The following is a 9,846-nucleotide window of genomic DNA, read 5'->3' on the forward strand; positions in this document are numbered from 1 at the left end:
ATCCGACAAAAACTTGACCTACCTCCACCAAACTCATATGCATCGGATGCGACTGTATGAATTTAAAATGTGCATGATAAGAGTTGCTTAAACAAGACAAAAGCCACAAGATTGATCAGAATATTCATGTAAAACAGCGTCGTTCATGAAGTGCAATTATTTGCATAAATGTTTGCCAATGGAGGTTGAGAGGCATGGCAGTTTTATCTTCTCTCAGCTCTGCCTCTGAATATCAATATTCTCTCTTTTTAGTCCATAACGACGATATTTCTCTAATAAAACATACATTTATAAACATGTTCCAGTTGTAGTAAGTTGCCTACCTAGACAGCATCAAAGTCGTTTTCCCAAAGGCAAAGCCAGCAATATTATTCTGCTATCTATAATACCTCAATAAACCCTAAATCTAAGGCAGTATGACATGTATTCTTCAGAGAGAAGGTAATCCCACAATGCATTGCAACAAGCTAGTGAAAAAAATATTTTATATAGTGGACGAGTCGATAGAAATGTTATACTTATTTATTTTATGTAATGCATTGTTTACTGTTAAGTGAGTCATGAGATGATTGGCAGGAGGAGGCGTGGCTTTGGAGAGAGCTCTGAAAGTTGGGTTCTGGTCCCCTTTATGCTTTTAAAGCTAGCTTGCTATTGCTAGCCGCTACAAAACTGTGGTCAAAACCTCCTAAACTTTACATAATCAGCACTTGTGTGTTGACTTGCTGTCTATTTAGGGTGTTCCAATTCAGTTACTTATTAAGTTTGGTTTCTGTTAAGATGTTCCATTAAAATACTATACAAGCAGCTGACAGCTAGACGGCTTGCTAGGTTTTGGAACGGAGCTATGGTGATAAAAACAAAAAGAAGACATTTGACGCCTTTATGAATCTTATTACCCCAGCGTTCACCCTTAAGAGTGGAACAAAATGGCCACGTTAAAAATGATTTTATGTCACGTTGTAATTTGTTGTTTTAGCGCACAAGTTTCCCAGCAAACGAAGTGCGGTGTCATTAGAGCGAGACACGAGCGTGGCTCAAGCCAGAGCCGGGGTGGAATGAGCTGTTTGAATTCTTAACAAATGTAATTTGTCAGTGTTTGTTGTGGCAGGTGGGGAGCCTTCACTGCCTGAGAAGGGGGTAAATAGGTACATCCACACGGATTAGTGTTGGAGACAGTTCCCCAGGCCTGGGGTTCATGAGCTGGTATCAACCACCTACAGGCTGTCTGGAATACTGTTAACTGAGTACTGAAAGCAACGAGAGTGAGCGAGAGAGAGAGAAATCAGAAGAAACACCAAACCGTCAGTGTTTGTCCTGTTCACACAGAAGCTTACAGGAGCTACAGGAATATTTACTGCAGGAACCAATAACTGAAGTTCCTTTTAACCCTTGGAAAGTGTTCATGTTTTTGTTACTCATCCCATGTCTATCTGTCTTTCTGACTGTTTATATTCATAGAAGAATCTGTCTGTCTATCTGTCTGTCAATTTTCATAGTTAATAGAATCTGTTTGTCTGTCTGTCTGTCTATATTCATAGTTAATCGAATCTGTCTGTCTGACTTTCTGTCTATATTCAGTTAATCGAATCGGTTCTTCTGACTGTCTGTCTATATTCATAGTTAATCAAATCTGTCTGTCTGACTTTCTATCTATATTCATAGTTAATCGAATCTGTCTGACTGTCTGTCTGTCTATATTCATAGTTAATCGAATCTGTCTGACTGTCTGTCTGTCTATATTCTATATTCATAGTTAATCGAATCTGTCTGTCTGACTTTCTATCTATATTCAGTTAATCGAATCGGTTCTTCTGACTGTCTGTCTATATTCATAGTTAATCGAATCTGTCTGTCTGACTTTCTATCTATATTCATAGTTAATCGAATCTGTCTGACTGTCTGTCTGTCTATATTCATAGTTAATCGAATCTGTCTGACTGTCTGTCTGTCTATATTCATAGTTAATCGAATCTGTCTGTCTGACTTTCTGTCTATATTCAGTTAATCGAATCGGTTCTTCTGACTGTCTGTCTATATTCATAGTTAATCGAATCTGACTGTCTGTCTATATTCATAGTTAATCAAATCTGTTCTTCTGACTGTCTGTACATATTCATAGTTAATCGAATCTGTTTGTCTGACTGTCTGTCTATATTCATAGTTAATCGAATCTGTCTGTCTGACTTTGTCTATATTCATAGTTAATCGAATCTGTTCTTCTGACTGTCTGTACATATTCATAGTTAATCGAATCTGTTTGTCTGACTGTCTGTCTATATTGATAGTTAATCGAATGTGTCTGTCTGACTGTCTGTCTTAATTACAAGTTAATCGAATCTGTCTGTCTGTCTGACTTTCTATCTATATTTATAGTTAACCGAATCTGTCTGATATATATTTATAGTTAATAGAATCTGCCTGCCTGTCTATATTCATAGTTAAGCGAATCTGTCTGTCTGACTGACTGTCTGTCTATATTCATAGTTAATCGAATCTGTCTGTCTGACTTTGTCTATATTCATAGTTAATCGAATCTGTTCTTCTGACTGTCTGTCTATATTCATAGTTAATCGAATCTGTCTGTCTGTCTGACTTTCTATCTATATTTATAGTTAACCGAATCTGTCTGATATATATTTATAGTTAATAGAATCTGCCTGCCTGTCTATATTCATAGTTAAGCGAATCTGTCTGTCTGACTGACTGTCTGTCTATATTCATAGTTAAAGCAGCCGTAACACACGCGGTTTCTGCCAATCTCATATTAATCTTGAGTACCTATAGAGTAGTATTGCATACTTCGTATCTTCGAAGAGTATTTAGTTTGATCACATTTATAAAAGATAGATACAGCTGTATGATAAAAATGATCATGACAAATGTGATTAAATTCATGCAATGGATATGGTAAATTTCGTGAATTAATTATTTACAATAATTTATATTAAGTTTGTTTATGGGCTAATTGTCATGTCTCTCTAAATTTTTATTCCCACGTCTAAGACCGCTAAACGCAGGACATCGTTGACATGACTGCTTGATTGGCGTCGCTCCGGTGAAGCTAACTTCAGCTAAAAAATGGAGATTAATAAACCTCCACTCGCAGTCGGGAAGAGGAAGCTTCTTACATACTTTTTTGAGGTGTAATTTTCTCTCTCTATATATCTTTCCACTCAACTCCATGTCGGGACTTTTGTATTCCTTGCGTAAATTATTATTAGGCCTGGTTTTGGGGTGCTAGGGGTCTCGATGAAGATGAGTGACATCTTTTTAGTAATTATAAAGGGAGTGCTCGTTGTGCGGTTTCTGTGCTATATATAATCCATTCAGAATTGTATAAAACTTGTTTTTCATGCTACTAAGACCAACGGCCACATACACGCTGCGAAATTTCGGGAATTACATCTGCATATAAATGCGGGATTCACTCTTGAAATAGCTATGATTTACATATTTATAGCCATAGTTAGTTACTGAATAAAGCAGACTTTTGGACTGAAATGGTTGAATAGTCTGCTGACTGACACTCATAACAGTCCCTTGCCGCCACCTACTGGACATAACTATGTAAACTGCACTGAAATCGTTGAAAAATCCCCACCACACTAACACACAGACTGACAGCCGCTTGTCACAATTTATATTTTTAATATCTAATAAACTAGTTTCTTGGATTTAAACAAGTCTTTTGGAACAAACATTATTATCACAAACTGTTATGGATAAATGAGTTGACTTTTGAGAATCTCCTGGACATGCCTATGTTAAACTTATGAACTATTATAAAGACTATATCCTGTTTGCCCAGTTGTGACCCTGGACAACAAATCCAGTCTTATGGATCAATTTTTCAAAATTGAGATTTTTACATAATCTGAAAGATGAATAAATAAGATTTCTATTGATGTATGAGTTGTTAGAATAGGACAATATCTGGCTCAGATACAACCGTTTAAAACTCAGGAATCTGAGAGTGCAAAAAAATCTAAATATTGAGAAAATTGCCTTTGAAGTTGTTAATCAGGGGCACTGTGGCAGACCATCCACTCACAAAAATAAAGTTTTTATATATTTAAGGTAGGAAATTTACAAAATATCTTCATGGAACATGATCTTTACTTAATATCCTAAAGATTTTTGACATAAAAGAAAAATCGATAATTTTGACCCACACAATGTATTTTTGTCTTTTGCTAAAAATGTTCCTGTGCTACTTAAGACTGGTTTTGTGATCCAGGGTCACAGTTGTCTTGCACTCTTTGAGTAATACCTAATCTCATCTCTATAGTATCATTACAGCCTGATAGCATTTTTCCATCCTTTTGCTACTGTTTAAGTAATGAAAAGGTCCTTAAACAGGTCCATTTGAAGTTACTGACTGCTCCTTTATCACTGCTTTATGAGACATTATGAAATAATTATTCCTGTTCCACTGCTGAATCTGAATACCATTCAGTGAGTCTGAAAGCCATCTGAATATTTTCTACTGTTTTTGATCAATTTCAATGTATTTTGAACCTGCTTTTACGGATCTTCAAGTGCCTTATATGTAGTCCCCTGGTATATTTGCCATAGATGCCCTTTTGGGTCTTCTGCTTTGTCACCCTCTAAATCCAGTATTACTTGGAGTAAGCCATTTAAAAAGTAGCTTATCTCTTTTTGTTATGCAACATTGGACTGATTATTCTTTATCAACATTGTACTGGTTAGTTTTTAATAAATAGTATATAGTTATGCATATTCTGATCAAATATATTGTGTATTTTGTATAAATTGTATATTGCAAGACTAACCCCCAGCCCCACCAAAAAAAGTCTTATGGTGGGGACCCCCCATAAGACTTGATTCAATTCGAGCACTGCTTGTAAGCGAGTGAATGAATGATTACAAAGAAGCGTGTACAAGCACCTGTCATTGTTACTGACTGGACCTATGAACATTTACATTTATGCATTTGACAGACGCTTTTATCCAAAGCGACTTACATTGCATTATCCTATACATTTATACATAGGTATGTGCAATCCCCTGGGCTTGAACCCACAACCTTGCATTGTTAACGCAATGCTCTTACCACTGAGCTGTGTCTGTCATCAGTATTTTATGTCTGACAACAGAAACATTAAATATGTAAACGACGTCGGCTTTATTGGGTATTAAAATACAGTAAGTTTAAAGAACGCGTACGTCGCGATGACGTCACAAACATGCTAATTAGCACGTAATGTCACCTTGCATCATAGTGCGGGTAAAAAAAGATTATGACTGACTTTTTACGAGCATTTCCGTCAAAATGACGGACAATGAAAAAGTCTAGAGCAACCTCTGGCGGCCACTAGAGGTGAGTTTGAGAATTGCAACTAATCCCTCAATCCTCCGTCCCCACCTTTCCCTTTCAAAACACGAAAGGGAAAGGGTCTATGGATTTTAAGTATAAAAAGAAGGATAAAAGTCGGGACCTGCGTTAATATTATAAATACTTTTCAGCAGAGACGCGTTAGGACCTGCGGTACTAGGGCTTTTAGCGGAGATACTCATATACTTTCCAGCAGAGAGACGTTGGAGAGAAAGATCGTCTAAAAATCAACCCAGGGAGGTTGCTTTGATTGGCATCAGTGAGTAACATTATAACAACAACAACAAGATATGTTGTTGTTGTAATATTAGCTGTGTTACGGAGCAGTTTTGACCATCATTGTTTATCTGGAACCAGTATGCTGCTTATATACTCGTGTCGTCTTCGCTTATTTGATTAATTTGCATTATTTTTTGCGTGGTCTAAACTATGATAAAGCTATGCATTTCATGCTTGCATTGCACAGCACGTTTGAGGGCAGAGCTAGCTAACGGTAAATAGCAACGATGTTAAAGGCGTTTGATCTGACAGCAAGATAGCAATTAGGAGTAAGTTAGTAGACGTTTTTTCCCACCTTTGTAAAGTCAGGGACAACCGGTCTACGTTCCGCAGGGTAGAGGAAGAGGAAACACGCTTTGTAGAGCTGTTTGTCCATTTAGGGCTCCTGTACAAAACATGGAGGCGCAACATGGCAAATTCAATGTATGTATTCCAGCTCTGTTTGTAGATAGAAATAGCTCATTCTAAGATAATACAAACATAACGGTTCATTCCGTAAGGTCTTTATACACCTCTGAAGAAATAGTTTTGTATATTATATTGCATTTCTGTCAGTAGATCCTCCTAAAAATCCCATATTGCTCCTTTAATAGAAACTGTGTGTCTGTCTGTCTATATTCATAGTGAATCAAATCTGTCTGTCTGACTGACTGTCTATATAGTTAAAATAATCTTTCTGTCTGTCTGAGTGACTGTCTATCTATATTCATAGTAAATATAATCTTTCTTTCTTTCTTTCTTTCTTTCTTTCTTTCTTTCTTTCTTTCTTTCTTTCTTTCTTTCTTTCTTTCTTTCTTTCTTTCTTTCTTTCTTTCTTTCTTTCTTCATACTAGTTAATAGAATCATTCATCATTCATTTTGTATTTCGGTATTAATAATTTCATGTTAAAACATTATTCTCGCAAAATGCATTTGTGATTGCTGTGCAAATACTATACATGCAAATTCAGTACCGTTTTTGCAGTGTAAATATGGCTTAATGCAGGACCGACAGCCATAATCTGCTGCTGTGTGAGCGTATCAGGAAATGGGAAACAGGAAGGGCTCCCTCCCGGAGCGCAGGTGGCAACCAGCAAGAGATTTTTTCCAAAAGTCTCAAACTTCGATCTCCAAAGGGGACGACAGGGTGGACAATCAGGAGGATTAAGCCCCTCGTATAATCCTGCTCTTAGCCGGGCAGAGTCATGTGCGCGAGACGTGTGTGTATTGGCTTTTGCCATGGCGAGCTTGTGTGTTTGTGGGTGTACGTGTGCTCATGCACAGAGGGGTCCGGGGATTACAGCGCTTTTTCAATTTTCTTTTTGAAGCATTATAAGCTGTTTCTGGAAGCTCACATGGGCGGCTTGTACGAAAGCAACCTTTGGCGATACCAGAATGTGCCACGTTGAATAGAGATCAGGACAGACCCCTGCATTTCCCTGTCTTAAAAATCTCATGGGCAGCCAGTAGGTGACAACACGCTGTGTTGATCATCTACTTATAACACAGCAGCGAATAGCACAGACAAAGCCATCCTGGGTAACAAGTCCAAAAGTGAAGCCACTTTAAAAATGAGAAAGTTGGCATCGGTGAACCGTTAGCTACTTGACAAGAAAAACAAGACAAAGTTTTGGATGAAACCTCTGTTGTTATTCTGTTTGGCTTGTTTGGCTTGAGATGACTTGAAATATAGTGCTATAAATATGCTTTTTATGATTTGTGGAGGTTTCATTTATTTGTTTAGGTTTACAAGAACACGCTTGAAACAATATGCTTGCCCGTTGCATTCCAGAATGAAGAACGTCACATGAGATTAGAGTGTTTTTGGAAACTTTTTTCAGAAATAATAACTATTTTTGCATTTGGTGTTGCCAAAAAAGTTTAATATATCTGGAGAGAGGTATCAGTTAGCATTGCCATTTATCTCAATGCCATATGCTTGGCACCATATGCAGTCTAGATGCTGCCATCTTTGTTTCATGAGCAGTCAGCTTTTGAAACTTTATTTTTTATTGAGCCAAACACCTGAGCTGTAAATAACATGTAACTGATCAAACTCAGACAGCAAACAGGAGCAAAGCAAATTTTGTGCTACATAAAGCATTCCAGATAAACAGCCACAGGTAAAATAGCCAACTTTAAATATGAAAATGCATTTGTTTTGGCTTTTTATTTATATATTTTGGCATACTTTTGTCTTTGCATCTTTTGAGTTTGCACACCTCATTTCATTCACTTCTTCTTGTGTAGACACAGCTTCCCGAAAGCTTATAGTCCACCAGAGGAAACTGCACAACCCCTGTGAGCCTGAGGTGCCAACATTTTTAGTTCTTTCCCTGTTGTAGTTCAGCCAAACAAGACACAAGCTCTTTCTTTCAAAATCCAGTGAGCAACCTCCCTATTTTAAAGCTGTATAACCGCCCAGTGTGATGGTAAACATCTGAATTATGCTAAATTCCAAATTCGAAGCAATCCCAGAATGCACTGTGGCAAGCTCAGTGTAGAAAGACTTGGAAAACGATGTGAAAGAAATGTCATACTGAAAATTATTAACAGAATTAGTTTCAAAGAGCAAAACGAAATTAAAAAGAAAGTGTATATTTACGATCACTAAAGTGCCTTTAGTGCTTGTATAAAACCAATTGTGACTCGAGTCAATGCAACCATGTGCCCAGGACTTTGAAGTGGTATTTGTATACCAAACAGAGTTGCTTATTTATTGTCTTATATTCTAGTAATTCTAATAATATATTGGTTATTTTCTAATAGTTTGAATGCACTCGTTTGTTTCACAATTTCTACATAAACAGAAAGAAATATCTGATTTTTATTTCAATGGACAGTTAAGATGGTTGGAATACTTTTTATAAATAATAAAAATACATTTTGCTGTATGTTTATGGTTAGTACGGCCCAGAATGTTTGGATTAAGTCTCTTCTGGCTATTAAATTAAGGCAGTTGTCACATCGGACGATAAACATTAGATTACACAGTCATTCATATTATCTTTTAGGTAAATCTCGCTGTGTTGTGGTGCGCTGAGTGGCCGATTTCTCCCATCTCAGCGTTTTTAACGTGAATTATGATCTCCACCGGAGAATGTGGGTGGCTATTCTTGATTATGATGTGAATTTATTTCATTTGTGTTCCTCTCCAGAGTTTAGGAGGATTTCAGCAGTCTGCCTTTATTATGGTATTCAGACAGTCCACAGATTGTGCTCCAGTAATAAATGTATGCAAATTCATAAACCTGGAACATTACATACTGAGCATGCCCATCAGGTCTGTTTTTTAATAATTTACCAATCGACAAGATTTTCAAGGCATTAATGAGACTGGTAACGTATAGGGTCTGGTTTAATCTGTTTTAAGTTCCGACAGAAAGGTTGTGTTACTTTCATTGATAAGTTGCATTAATAAGTGATTAGCAAATATAAAAAATATGTGTTAGTTTAATTAATGTCAGCATTTACAAATACATTTTCAAATGTTCTAACTATGAACTAACACATAATTGTATTGACTTAAACTAACATTAACAAAGATAAATTAATGCTGAAAAACTATATTGTTCATGTTAGTTCATGTAATGTTAACAAATACAACAGTATTGAAAAGTGTTACCATGTAACCCTTTTTTGAATTTAAAAATATACATCTGAATCGCTAATAAAAGTTTCATGACCTTTCTGACAATTTCATTGTACATGTTGAGAATGTGTACAAATAAACATGTTTTTATTTTTATATTAAGTAATGAGCATCGATACTATCTCACAATCTTTGGTCTAAAGCTTGTCTTTCTATAGACCACTTCACAAGTTGTAAACACTGGTCGACAAGCACTTCCGGTTTAATTTGTATATATATATATCTTACATGTTTAATTACTGTAAATCTAAGATATTTGTTTGACATTTTGATTCGGTAATGAATGTCATGTTGGTTGTATTTTGTTCAAGAGTTTGTGTAGTGTTAGAAAAATGTAAACAGGAAGTTCTTCTGGATTCAAAGCTGGATCAGCATTGTTTACGTTTTCCGAAATGGTCTATAGCAAGAACATGGCAAAGCTCTGAAAACCGCTAAGTACGCCTTAGCAACTGCAAAGCAACAACCTGGCAACATTTGCACCACTTACATTTTAACAAATAATATGAATGTGTGTATGAATCTTGTAAAAAAAAACATGATTTTGGAACAACATAAACCATCAGGATCAAAGGTTAATGAT

This window comes from Triplophysa rosa, linkage group LG23, assembly GCF_024868665.1.
Source record: "Triplophysa rosa linkage group LG23, Trosa_1v2, whole genome shotgun sequence".
In the NCBI taxonomy this organism is placed as follows: Eukaryota; Metazoa; Chordata; class Actinopteri; order Cypriniformes; family Nemacheilidae; genus Triplophysa; species Triplophysa rosa.